Source organism: Taudactylus pleione, unplaced genomic scaffold (assembly GCF_031769625.1).
Source record: "Taudactylus pleione unplaced genomic scaffold, aTauple2 ptg000906l, whole genome shotgun sequence".
Taxonomy (NCBI): Eukaryota; Metazoa; Chordata; class Amphibia; order Anura; family Myobatrachidae; genus Taudactylus; species Taudactylus pleione.
The window spans coordinates 438,841-450,049 of NW_028285307.1; the positions used below are offsets into that span (position 1 = coordinate 438,841).

General features: G+C 41.6%; 1 pseudogene; it reads right to left on the reverse strand.

The window, feature by feature from the left end:
• Positions 1-985: 985 nt before the first annotated feature.
• On the reverse strand, positions 986-6,340 carry LOC148473844 (peptidylaminoacyl-L/D-isomerase pseudogene; annotated as a pseudogene).
• Positions 6,341-11,209: the final 4,869 nt, after the last annotated feature.

Genomic DNA, 11,209 nt, shown 5'->3' on the forward strand with positions numbered 1-11,209 from the left:
CAATCAGACCCACGGCATTCTGTATTCTGACATCGTAATTATGACAGGCATCGGTAGCTTGATGCTTGTCATAACACCCTAGCACAGGCCCTGCACACAGATTTATATCTATGTGAGAAGATCTCTAGGATTGTGATGAGCTGTGCTGTCATCAGCCTGTGGTGTTCTTGCACTGTTCGTAGTCACAGAGAAAATATACCAGTATTCACCTACAATTATAAGTTGTTTCAACTGACTTAACTCCTGCATACAGTATACTGACTCTGCATTCTTATCACAGGTCTGTCACAGAGCATTACATTTTGTGACGCTTGTCTGCCTCTGTACATTGATTTGACATATACTGTATGTACCATTTATATATTATTACTATAGCTATCATGGAGTAGAACAGGCCAAATTCTGTAGAGGCGCGAGCAGAACCTGCTTATAGTAATAACTGGCAAATGTGATTGAATCTGCCTCTTAGAATATTCTCTTTGCAGAGATTGACTGCTAGTAGGTATTAAATAGGAGGCATACACATCTGATATATATTATATGCATACCACTATATAGTACTTCCATTTACTTTATGCCCTTTTTTCAATCACTGTACATGTTATGCAAAACTCTTCTCTACCGCCCTCTAATTGAGCCAATTTTCATATCATCTTTCCTCCACATTGTACTATTCTTGACAGTAAGAACACTACAGTATTTTTTTTTTCTTTTAATATCAATAATTTTGTTTCAAAATTACACTTTGATGTGAAATACCATAGGGTGACCCTACATGCCCTGGGATGCCCTATTTCATGTGATGTACTGAATTGCTTATTAGATGTTGTCTGGTGGAATGAATAAGTCATATTAATTCAAATTAATCTTCTCAGCTCCTAGAAATTGTATAATATGACCTATTCTGTTGAACAATTATAGTAAAGCTATAGATACTGAACTAAAATAATTTGAATTTGTATTAAGACAACAAAAGATGTTTAAATTACTTTTTAACAGAGGGTGCAATGGTTCCATAGGCCATGTTCCTTGAGTAGCCAATGCTGAGAAGTCCAAATGGTTCTGTAGGGTGCTGGACAGTATGAGAGCTGATGCCGCTGCCAAAGTTATACTCTGCCCAGGAGTATCCAGATCCAGGGAATGTTTTCCACTCAATCTCTAATGGTGACTTCCCATCAATAGTAAATCCAGGAACACTCGATGTCTTGGCTGTTATAACAGCCAAATTAGTATCGAAATTATCCTGTCCAATGAGGTCATATTCAAGACCAAATGAAAAAGTGCTGGGTATGCTACTTAGGAATGAACCAACAGTGTTATTGTTTATCCCACCACTGCCATAGAGCATAACTTGAAGTACATTCACGCTTTGTATGGACAGTGGAGCAGAGTTAGAGACATTAAACTGTATCATTTCTCCAGCTTGCACATATTTCACTGCTTTCTTTTCACCAGATTGGTACTGAATGAAAGTGTTTTCAGAAGCCATAACAAGGACATTGTCATAGTTAGGCTGGAAGGACAATCCTGGGATAAAGAATGAGGTTCCCCAACTTTTAACAGGACGGATCTGCTCATAGACATGGGAACATCCTATGTTATTTTCAGCACACGTGTGCCCAGCTATAACAGCAACAGGATGACTAGATTTTACCTTAGTGCCTGAGAGATCATCTTTACTCTGAATTTGGATAACTTGGAATGGCTCTAGGATCACTGTCATCTTCTGTCCCTTTAAGTAATTCTTCCCATTAAAAGTTACAGAGCCCTTTAGAAATATGTCAACAGTTTGAGTTTCACATGAAACCACAAGGAATTCTTTGTATTGATTTTCTGGTCCCTTCTGAGGGGTAATTATATAATATTCATTTCCAAGCTCATGTACAGGGTAAATTAAACTCACATCACCACTATTGTTTCTATAATTACGAGACATCACACTGACATATGCATCAGCTGTAATCACCACAGTTTGTGGAGATGTCTCTGTCCCTTTCAGCTCTGTAGATACGGTGATAGGAATTATTACAGTTTCCCCTTTTCCAACTGTCACAACTTTACTAAAATTAGATTTGTTAACAGTGATAGAAACGGTGGTGATAGGTGAGGTGCCGGTCACCAGAAGCTCTCCCTGTGGAATCTCAGTAGAGTCACCATTCTGTAGAAAGGCTGTGATAAATGTTCTTTCAAGCAAAGTATCTTGGTCCTTGGAGCCTGTAAATAACAATTATATTTTCAGTGACATTGTCATCTCTTTCAAATATACCATCATAACATTAACTCAGGAAATGGCAATTATTACTTTCTCTGTATAATAAAGTGGTTTTAGTTTTTATCAGTTTATATAATATTTTGTAAAACATTTACACTTCACAGGATAACCATCATTCAGCATGTGAAACAAAGTTAATAGTTAAAGGTCTCCAGACTACACATTTAGTTGTTAAATTAGTTAAAGCTTCAGAAGAGAACATAGAATTTCTTCTTGGGGACACTTTACAAAATAATGAGAGCAGAAAGTTATAGTAAATTGTGGTAAATGTTCATTAAACAGAAACTCACCAAAAATAATGAATTAAGCGCTGATTCTACAAATATTGAATTATTTATAATATGGAAAACAAAAAGGTGGCATCATAAATAGGTACAATAAACCAAGCGTGTATATTTTGCAACTACCAAAGTATCGTACAGTAGGATCCTCTATAAGGCTACTGTAATATAGCATAATAAATCATTACTAGCATGCACAAAGGGCCTGATTCAGACCCGCTCACATGTTTTGGCTGCTCGCATCCTGCGTATGATAATTTTTAAAATTGACATCATGGGATGTGATCGCTTGCCAAGACAAAAGCACACCCACTTTGGCTGTGCGGGGAGATTGCTCTGCGTACGTAGCTGCCCATCAAAGTATACAGATCTGCCCAATAGCGCACGTCATCTACTGGAAGTGTCTTAAAACATTAATACATTGAGCACCATCATAAGCTAATGCAGCACTTGCGGTTGCCTTACCCTATCACAATCACTGCGAGAACTTCAGAGTAAAAAACAGCAAAGTGACCTATCACGCTGCCTATTAATTATGCACGCCTTAAAAACGGGCATGCCTGTGTTCGCACCTCCACTGCCCCATCTTTAATGGACTGCCCCTGTTACCACCCACAAATGGCCTCTCCTGTCACTCACTCTACTGGGCTGTCTTGCTGAGCAAGCAGGTGGTATGCGATCGCAATGCATAGTTCACGCACACGCACTGCGATGCGTGTGCATGCACGTACACAGACCATCAGGCCACTTGCGAAAGCAAGCATATAGCGAGCGGGTCTGAATCAGGTCCAATGAACACACTTAGGTTTTTACAACTGTTCCAAAGTGCCATGTTTTATAGATATATAGACAGACAGACAAGCAAATGATAGATAGACAGAGACAGATATGAGATAGACAGCAGACAGACAGACATGAGAAAGACAGATAGACATGAGACAGACAGACATGAGACAGACAGACAGACGAGACAAATGGATATATATATATATATATATATATATATATATATATATATAATAACATTAGTTTTTCCACCATTTGTGGAAGGAAGCACACACCAATAAGGTTTAAACAACCAATATTTATTGAAAATTACACATAAGAGTGATTCGCCATGAATGGCTTTGATTTATAATCCGCCATAATAAGCATCAACGTTTCAGTTCAACTCAAGAACCTTTATCAAGATGGGCATAATTTAGTAAAATATGCATACTTGAATAGAAAAGACATTACATATGAGGATAAAAAACAAACAGTATCACAACTAAGTCTTACAGGCTCCACTACAATTTAAAGTATATATAAAGAAACAACAAGTTTCAAATTGTGCACCATCAATCTAACATGTAAGAGTCTATACTTAAAAAACTACTACATGATACCATGTGAAATTATCCAGGTAAATGATGACATTATGGGTACAATATGTGGTTAATGTATCACAATGGCTAAAATAACTAATTTGAACACAAGTGACTAAGGGGTCTATTTACTAAGCAGTGTTAGGAGACAGAGTGAAAAGTGATAAGAAAGTGATAAGGTGCCAGTCAATCAGCTCCCAACTGTCATTTTTCAAACACAGCCTGTGAGATCATAGTTGGGAGCTGATTGGCTGGCACCTTATCACTTTCTTATCACTTTTCACTCTGTCTCCTAACACTGCTTAGTAAATAGACCCCTAACTTCAGTGCAGCAATGTCCACACAGAAAGAACAATGATGAATAGGTGACTGTATCATATGCAAAGTGAAAATAATGTAAAATAAACTGGCTGTTACTGATATCAGTGGTGAAATGGTTAAAGTCAAATGGTAAACATGCGTCCATGGTCGCCATCAAAACAATATATAACATAACGCAGATCTCAGCGCTGAGTGTGGATGATTACAAAATATCAAAGTATACCTGGTTAGCTGGTTAGAGCACCAGAGAAGAGCAGAGTGATGTCTGTATCATGCTAAGAGACAAGTAAAGACACAGGACCTGATTCAGACCCATTCGCTAGCAAGCGATTGCTTGGAGCGAGCGATGTTTTGCAATATGCGCATGCATATACATCGCAGTGCGCGTGGGTGAACTAGACTGAGCGATCGGGAAGCATTCACTCACCCAGCTGAGACAGCCCAGCTGAATGAGTGACAGGTCAAGCCAATTGTGGGTGGTAACAGAGGCAGGCCACTGGAAACGGGGGAGTGGAGGTGTGAACGCAGGCGTGTCTGAGCATCTTATCACCGTTTCAGAGGCGTGCATAATTAACAGGCAGCGTCATGGTACACGTCACCTGGTTGAATTATACACTGAAGTGCTCGCAGTGCTTGTGGTAATGTATAGTCAACCTAAAGCACTGTGTTCATATCCGATGGAACCCGATGTACCGAAGGATGCATACATTTCCTGGAGATGACGTGCGCTAGTGGGCATCTAAAGACAGGCTGGTGGGCATCTGCATACACACCGTAATCGCACACCAAGACATAGTGGGCGTGCTTGTGCCTTGTCGTGCGATTACCTGCCTTGCTGTCACTTAACTGAATTTGCATATGCAGGGAGCGAGCGGCCGCATCTAGCGAATGGGTCTGAATCGAGCCCACAGTTAGACTGGGTGCCTTAAATAGCTGCATAGATTGATCATCTAATCTGTAACAGCTGTGGGGTCATCATACTAATTGGAAGAGCAGCCTAGTTACTGCAGGTCACCATGGAAACCAATTTAGTGCTAGCTGAGTTATATGTGCAAAATAAAAATGCCAATAATATGGTTAAGGAAAATATCCTAGCAATACGTTCCACGGGGCACCACAGAGTTCATCAAATCACATGATAAGTGCAACTATATTATAGTCATAAGGGAAATCTAAATATCAAGTGTCAATAAGTGGTAGCAGTATGTATCAAATGAGTGAGGTGGAATATATAATGATGGGGGCCGGGTTTTGCGGTCCCTTCTCCTTGGGCTGGTAGAAGGGGTTGCAAGCACTGTCACCTGACCTCCACCTGGTCTGTACTTCCTGGAATGTAGCATAAGGCAGGTAAATCCACTGGCACATAGTTACAGTCCACACCACTGTCAGGGTTATTACAGTGTGATAACATATCCTCTTCTGGTATATGCTCTGATATTATGTTAACAATCTTTGCTACCCATGTTTCATTTAAATCACATGGTATGTACCAGCATTTTGCCTGCAACTGCTCAGTTTCCAAATAGCTAAACAGGAACAATCCTTCTTAACCGTCAGGTGGAGTTAGGATCTCAGGATATACACAGGGCATTTTCCCCTCAGCCTCCCCCACTGAAATTAAAGAGTCTGCCATTACCAGTCCACCATGATCAGCCTCTCCCAGCTGAATATGCTGAACAGCCTGGACCACAATGCCATCTGTGACTGGTATGCTTGTGGTTGGGAAGTGAGACAGTCCTCCCCCAACCTCGGTAATCTCCTCTTGGACACCATCCTCATAGAGGAACTGGCAGCTGGTTAATAGGTCTCCATCTTTCACCTCAGCAAAAGGGAAGGTGTAATGTGGCTCCTCCTGGGGTGCTTTTATTGTGGGCACTGCTTCCTTCACTTGGGTGCTAGCTTCTTCCAGAAAAGTACACTAGGCAGCTGTGTCCTTTGGGTGTGGGAGAAGCTGTTGCAGACAGCGCCTTTCCACATTTACCCTGCACCACTGTTCCCACCAGCCTGGGGTATCCAGGAGCACCCACTCTGAGGGCTCTTCCTCTGCCACAACAAAGCACTCCTCCAGACACTCCAGCTGTTCGAACACACTCATCCATGGGCTGTGATAGAGGATCCACATCCGATAATCAGTGAACACTTTGGTGGTGTCCCCATGGTCCTGGAGTATACACTGGAGGATTTCCCTGTGAGTGCCGAATTGAACAGGGATGCCTCGCAGCTGGCATTCTGCTATCAACTCCTCCATGCTCATTTCTTTCAGAAGGGTTAGGGGCCCCACAAACAATGACTCAGCTCCACTGGTAACATATACATTTGGGGACAAAAAAATTAACAACAATCAGTCCAGTGTCAACTAGCTGCTCCCTTCTATCTGGATCCAAGTGCCTGCAATCTCCACCACCAACACCTGCATCATCATCAACTTCCTCATTCATGATTGGAAGTAGACATGCATCCAATTTCTAAAGTACTGACTTCTCTCCTATCCATTGTTCCAGAGAAGGATCCTTGAGTACTGCTCCTGCTGCTGCTGTTGCTGTCAGTGGATCTTCATCTCAGATGGTAACCAGGAAGAATACTATTTTTAGTAATTCTACCAAGCAATTTTATGTCAAACAATCCTATGCATTTGACAGCAAACATCCAGTATCCACCATTAATGCATTGGATTTTAGATAGTTAATGGAGGTCCTGTGTCCATCTATCATGTCCTTTCTAGATTCCACTTCTCTAGAATAGCAATTCCCAATCTGTACAAGGACATTAAACAAAACCTTATTAATGTCCTCCAAAATGCCATTGTGCCCACTGTCCACTTAACCACAGATATGTGATCAAGTGGGACAATGCAAACTAAGGATTACATGACTGTGACAGCCCACTGGGTAGGTGTGTTGCCTCCAACAGTGCAAACAGCAGCAGCAGCATCTAACAAATACCAGTTAATTCAGAGGAAGGCTACTCTGTGTACCATCAGTTCCACTAAGAGGCATACCACTGAGAACCTCTTAGAAAAACTCAGGGAAATTATTGCAAAATGGCTTACCCCACTTGGATTCTCCTTAGGATGTGTGATTTCTGACAATGCCAGCAATATTGCGCGAGCATTACATCTGGGCGAATTCAAACACATCCCATGTTTTGCTCACACATTTCATTTGGTGGTGCAACAGTTTTTTTAAATTGACAGGGGCAAGCAGGAGATGCTCTTGGTGGTCCGAAAGATTTCTGGACATTTTCGACATTCAGCAACTGCATGTCAAAGATTGCAGCACCAGCAAGAACTGTTGAATTTGCCCTGCCATCAGCTGAAGCAAGAGGTAGTAACTAGGAGGAATTCTACCCTCTTTATGCTTCAGCAGATGGAGGAGCAGAAAAAGGACATCCAAGGCTACACTACAGCCTATAATATAGGGAAAAGAGTGGGAATGCACCTTATTAAAGTGCAGTGTAGAATAATTTCTGTGTTGTGCAAGGTTGTCAAACCCTTTGAACTTGCCACATGTGAAGTTAGTTTAAACACTGCCAGCTTAAGTTAGGTCATTCACCTAATCAGACTTTTGCAAAAGTAGCTGGAGAAACTGAAGTAGGAGCTGAAATGGAGTGATTCCTCTAAGTATATTAAACTTGTGGATCAAGCTCTTCATTCGCTTCAACAGGATCCAAGGGTCATCAATCTATTCAAATCAGAGAAATATATTTTGGCGACCATACTTGATCCTAGGTTTAATTATACTTTGTGACTTTCTTTCCGATGGACATAAATCTGAAAAGATGCAAAGAGCTGTTGGTGAAAAAATTGTCAGCTCAAGCGGCACATGACATGGCAGCATATCCTCCTTCAGTTTCTGCAACTGCCAGAAAAAAAAAATTTCTTAAAAGACCCACTGCTTGTGGTGATTCAGATCAGTCAGCAAAACCTAATGACATCTGGTTGGGTCTGAAAGAACTGCCTACAATGAGTGAAATATCTACCGTGACTTTGATAGGATCTCCTTTCAGACAACGGTAGATTATTTTAGGGATAGCAGCCAAAAGGCATGTCACTCAGTCTGTTTCACTACTGGCAGGAAAAAGAGGCAATTTGGAGTCCCTTACACAAATTAGTTTGCTGTACTTAAGTTGCCCACTCTTCAGTGTGTACTTTGAAAGAGTTTTCAGCACAGCCCGGAACCTTGTCAGTGATTGGCTTAGGAGGTTCCTTCCCCAAAATGTGGATAAGATGATGTTCATTAAAATGAATGACAAATTCTATGAGGAAGACCTTTACCAGCAATTAAGTAAAAAAAATACAGAAGCATCTATAATGGTGGATTCCAGCAGTGACAAATTAATAATGTGTGAAGAGGAGGATGTACACACTGATGGGGATGATGATGACTATGATGACATCTAATCTAAAGTATTGTAAAGCCAGTTTGTGTATGGGATCATTGCCACCAATGTCCATTGCGAATTGGCAGGTTGTTTTGGGGGGGGTCCAAACAAACCAATAATTTCAACCACTAGTGGCAGTCCCTGTCTCTGAAGTGATTGGTTTGTTAAACTGTGAATGTCTTGTTTCATATATAGAACATAAGGGTGGTTTGGAGGGACCAAGGACAATTCCATATTGCACATTTTTCCTTTCCATCATATTCTGGTTGGGGCATTGCTGATAGACATTTTTAATGTCATGGTTTATGAATGTCCAGAAATTGTAATGGCCACAGCCATTATCTCTTTCATGCTCCTTTCATTTTTTTTAAAGAAAATTCTGAACCAACTGCTGCTTCTTGTGTCAACCTGGTGGCACAAGTCACACAAAAGTGACATTCAGCCAAGGGTTCTCAGCCCTCAAGGCTGCTTCATGGCCCAAAGGCCACAACCTGCTTCACGGCACAAAGGCCACCTGACATCACTCCTCACCAGCCATCAAGGCTGTAGTGACCACAAATTGCCAAGAGGTCCAGCCCTCAAGGCTGTTTCAGTACTGGTTCCTTGATAATCATAGCTCTGTATTCCACTACTACTCAGCCCGGAGGCAGCATCACCAATTAACTATCAACTATGAATTCTTCAGCCAGTGGCTGCACCAATTATCAAGTATCAACTCTTCTTTCTTCAGCCAGTGGCTGCACCAATTATCAAGTATCAACTCTTCTTACTTCAGCCAGTGTCTGCACCAACTATCAATTCTTCAGCAAGTGGCAGCACCAATTATCAAGTATCAACTCTTCTTACTTCAGCCAGTGGCTGCGCCAACTATCAAATATCAATTCTTCAATCCTCAAGGGGTATCCCAAGCATCATCTTTGCACAGTCCTCAACTCTATTTATCACTCAGTTTTGAGCCAGCTATCTGAATGCAACCTATTGGCAATAAACTAGATTTTGTGAGCTGTGAGTTGCTCAAAATTGACTGGAAATGAGTGGAAATAAATTATATAAAGGGTAATAATACTGCAGGAACAAAAGCATGCCAATTTTATGTGATTTTAGCTGCTTTTATTATTTTATAAGAAAAAGTCCAGATCCAAAACCGAAATCGAAAAACAAAACACGGAGGCGAGGTTTGGGCAAAACCAATCCAAATCCCAAACCAGGGGGAGATCCAGATCCAAAACCAAAACCGGGGGGTTGGTGCACATCTAATTGCAATCAGTACCATTACCTTCTGCTCCACTTGAAATATACGCTTCCTGGCACTGCAATCATACCAAAGCTGTTCAGCTTAAGCAGTCTTGAGATTGCTCTAGTGACCCTGCCTTCATTATGTAAAGCAGCTGTTGGCAGCATTACCTCTTTTTCTAACTGGACTAATGTTGTGGACTTGTAGTTATTTCAGATGAGACCCTGTCTTTATTTGGTATTGCCATAATTATTATAACTAGCATACCCACTAACAATCCCAATTTAATTCAAGAGAGCTCTTTTCAGGCCTTCTAGGGGGGTGTGATTATGCCCAAAATCGTCTTGGTGGCCACAATCCAAGGTGAATGTGGTTTGCTTCGGTTGTACAGACCGAGACCGGGGTGTGGGTGGATCAGGAGAGTGGTCTGAAGTGCCTTCACCTTTCTATCAGGGATGCTGGAAGCTATGAAAGTACTGGATATACAATCATATATCATAAACATGTCATTATGTAGAGCCAGGACAGATTATGATATTGAATATATTTTAGGAAGATACATTTATTTTGTGTCTGCTCTTATTGTCCTAACCCAGTAACTTGGTTATTATACAGATGGCTGCTGGATTATTGGTGCTATAGCAATACTTGCCTACTCTCCAGGGAGTCTTGGGAGGCTTCTGATTTTTTGGGGAACCCCCCACACCCCCTGAAAGAGTGGACATATTTCCCACATCCAGCCCGGTTCCTAGTGAACTGGGCAGAATGGGGAGATTTTCCAAGCAATTTGTGGGCCTGTAAGGAGGGGTGGGGCTTAATGATGCAAATCACTGCATTTATCCACGCCCCCTCCTCATGGACCCGCAAATCACGCAGTTTTCGTGTAAAGGGGGTGGGCCTAGTGACGGCTATAGTCAGGCTCTGCCCCCAAAGATGACAGTAGCCAGGTCCCCTCCCTGGAAGGTGCAGCAAAATGTTGCTAAGTATGGCTTTAGCAGATCCACTATTTTGGACTTATTGTAATTTGGGCAGAACAGACGGTGTAATGGTTAGCATTACTGCCTCACAGCACTGAGGTCGTGGGTTTGATTCCCACCATGGCCCTACCTGTGCGCAGTTTGTATATTCTCCCTGTGCTTGCATGGGTTTACTGCGGGTGCTTCGGTTTCCTCCCACACTCCAAAAATATATTGGTAGGTTAATTTGGTAACACAAATTACCCCTAGTGTGTATGTGTGTACATGTAGAGTACATGTGGTAGGGAATATAGAGTGTAAGCTCCACTGGGGCAGGGACTGATGTGAATGGCCAAATATTCTTCTATGTAAAGCACTGCAGAATAGGTGTGCGCTAT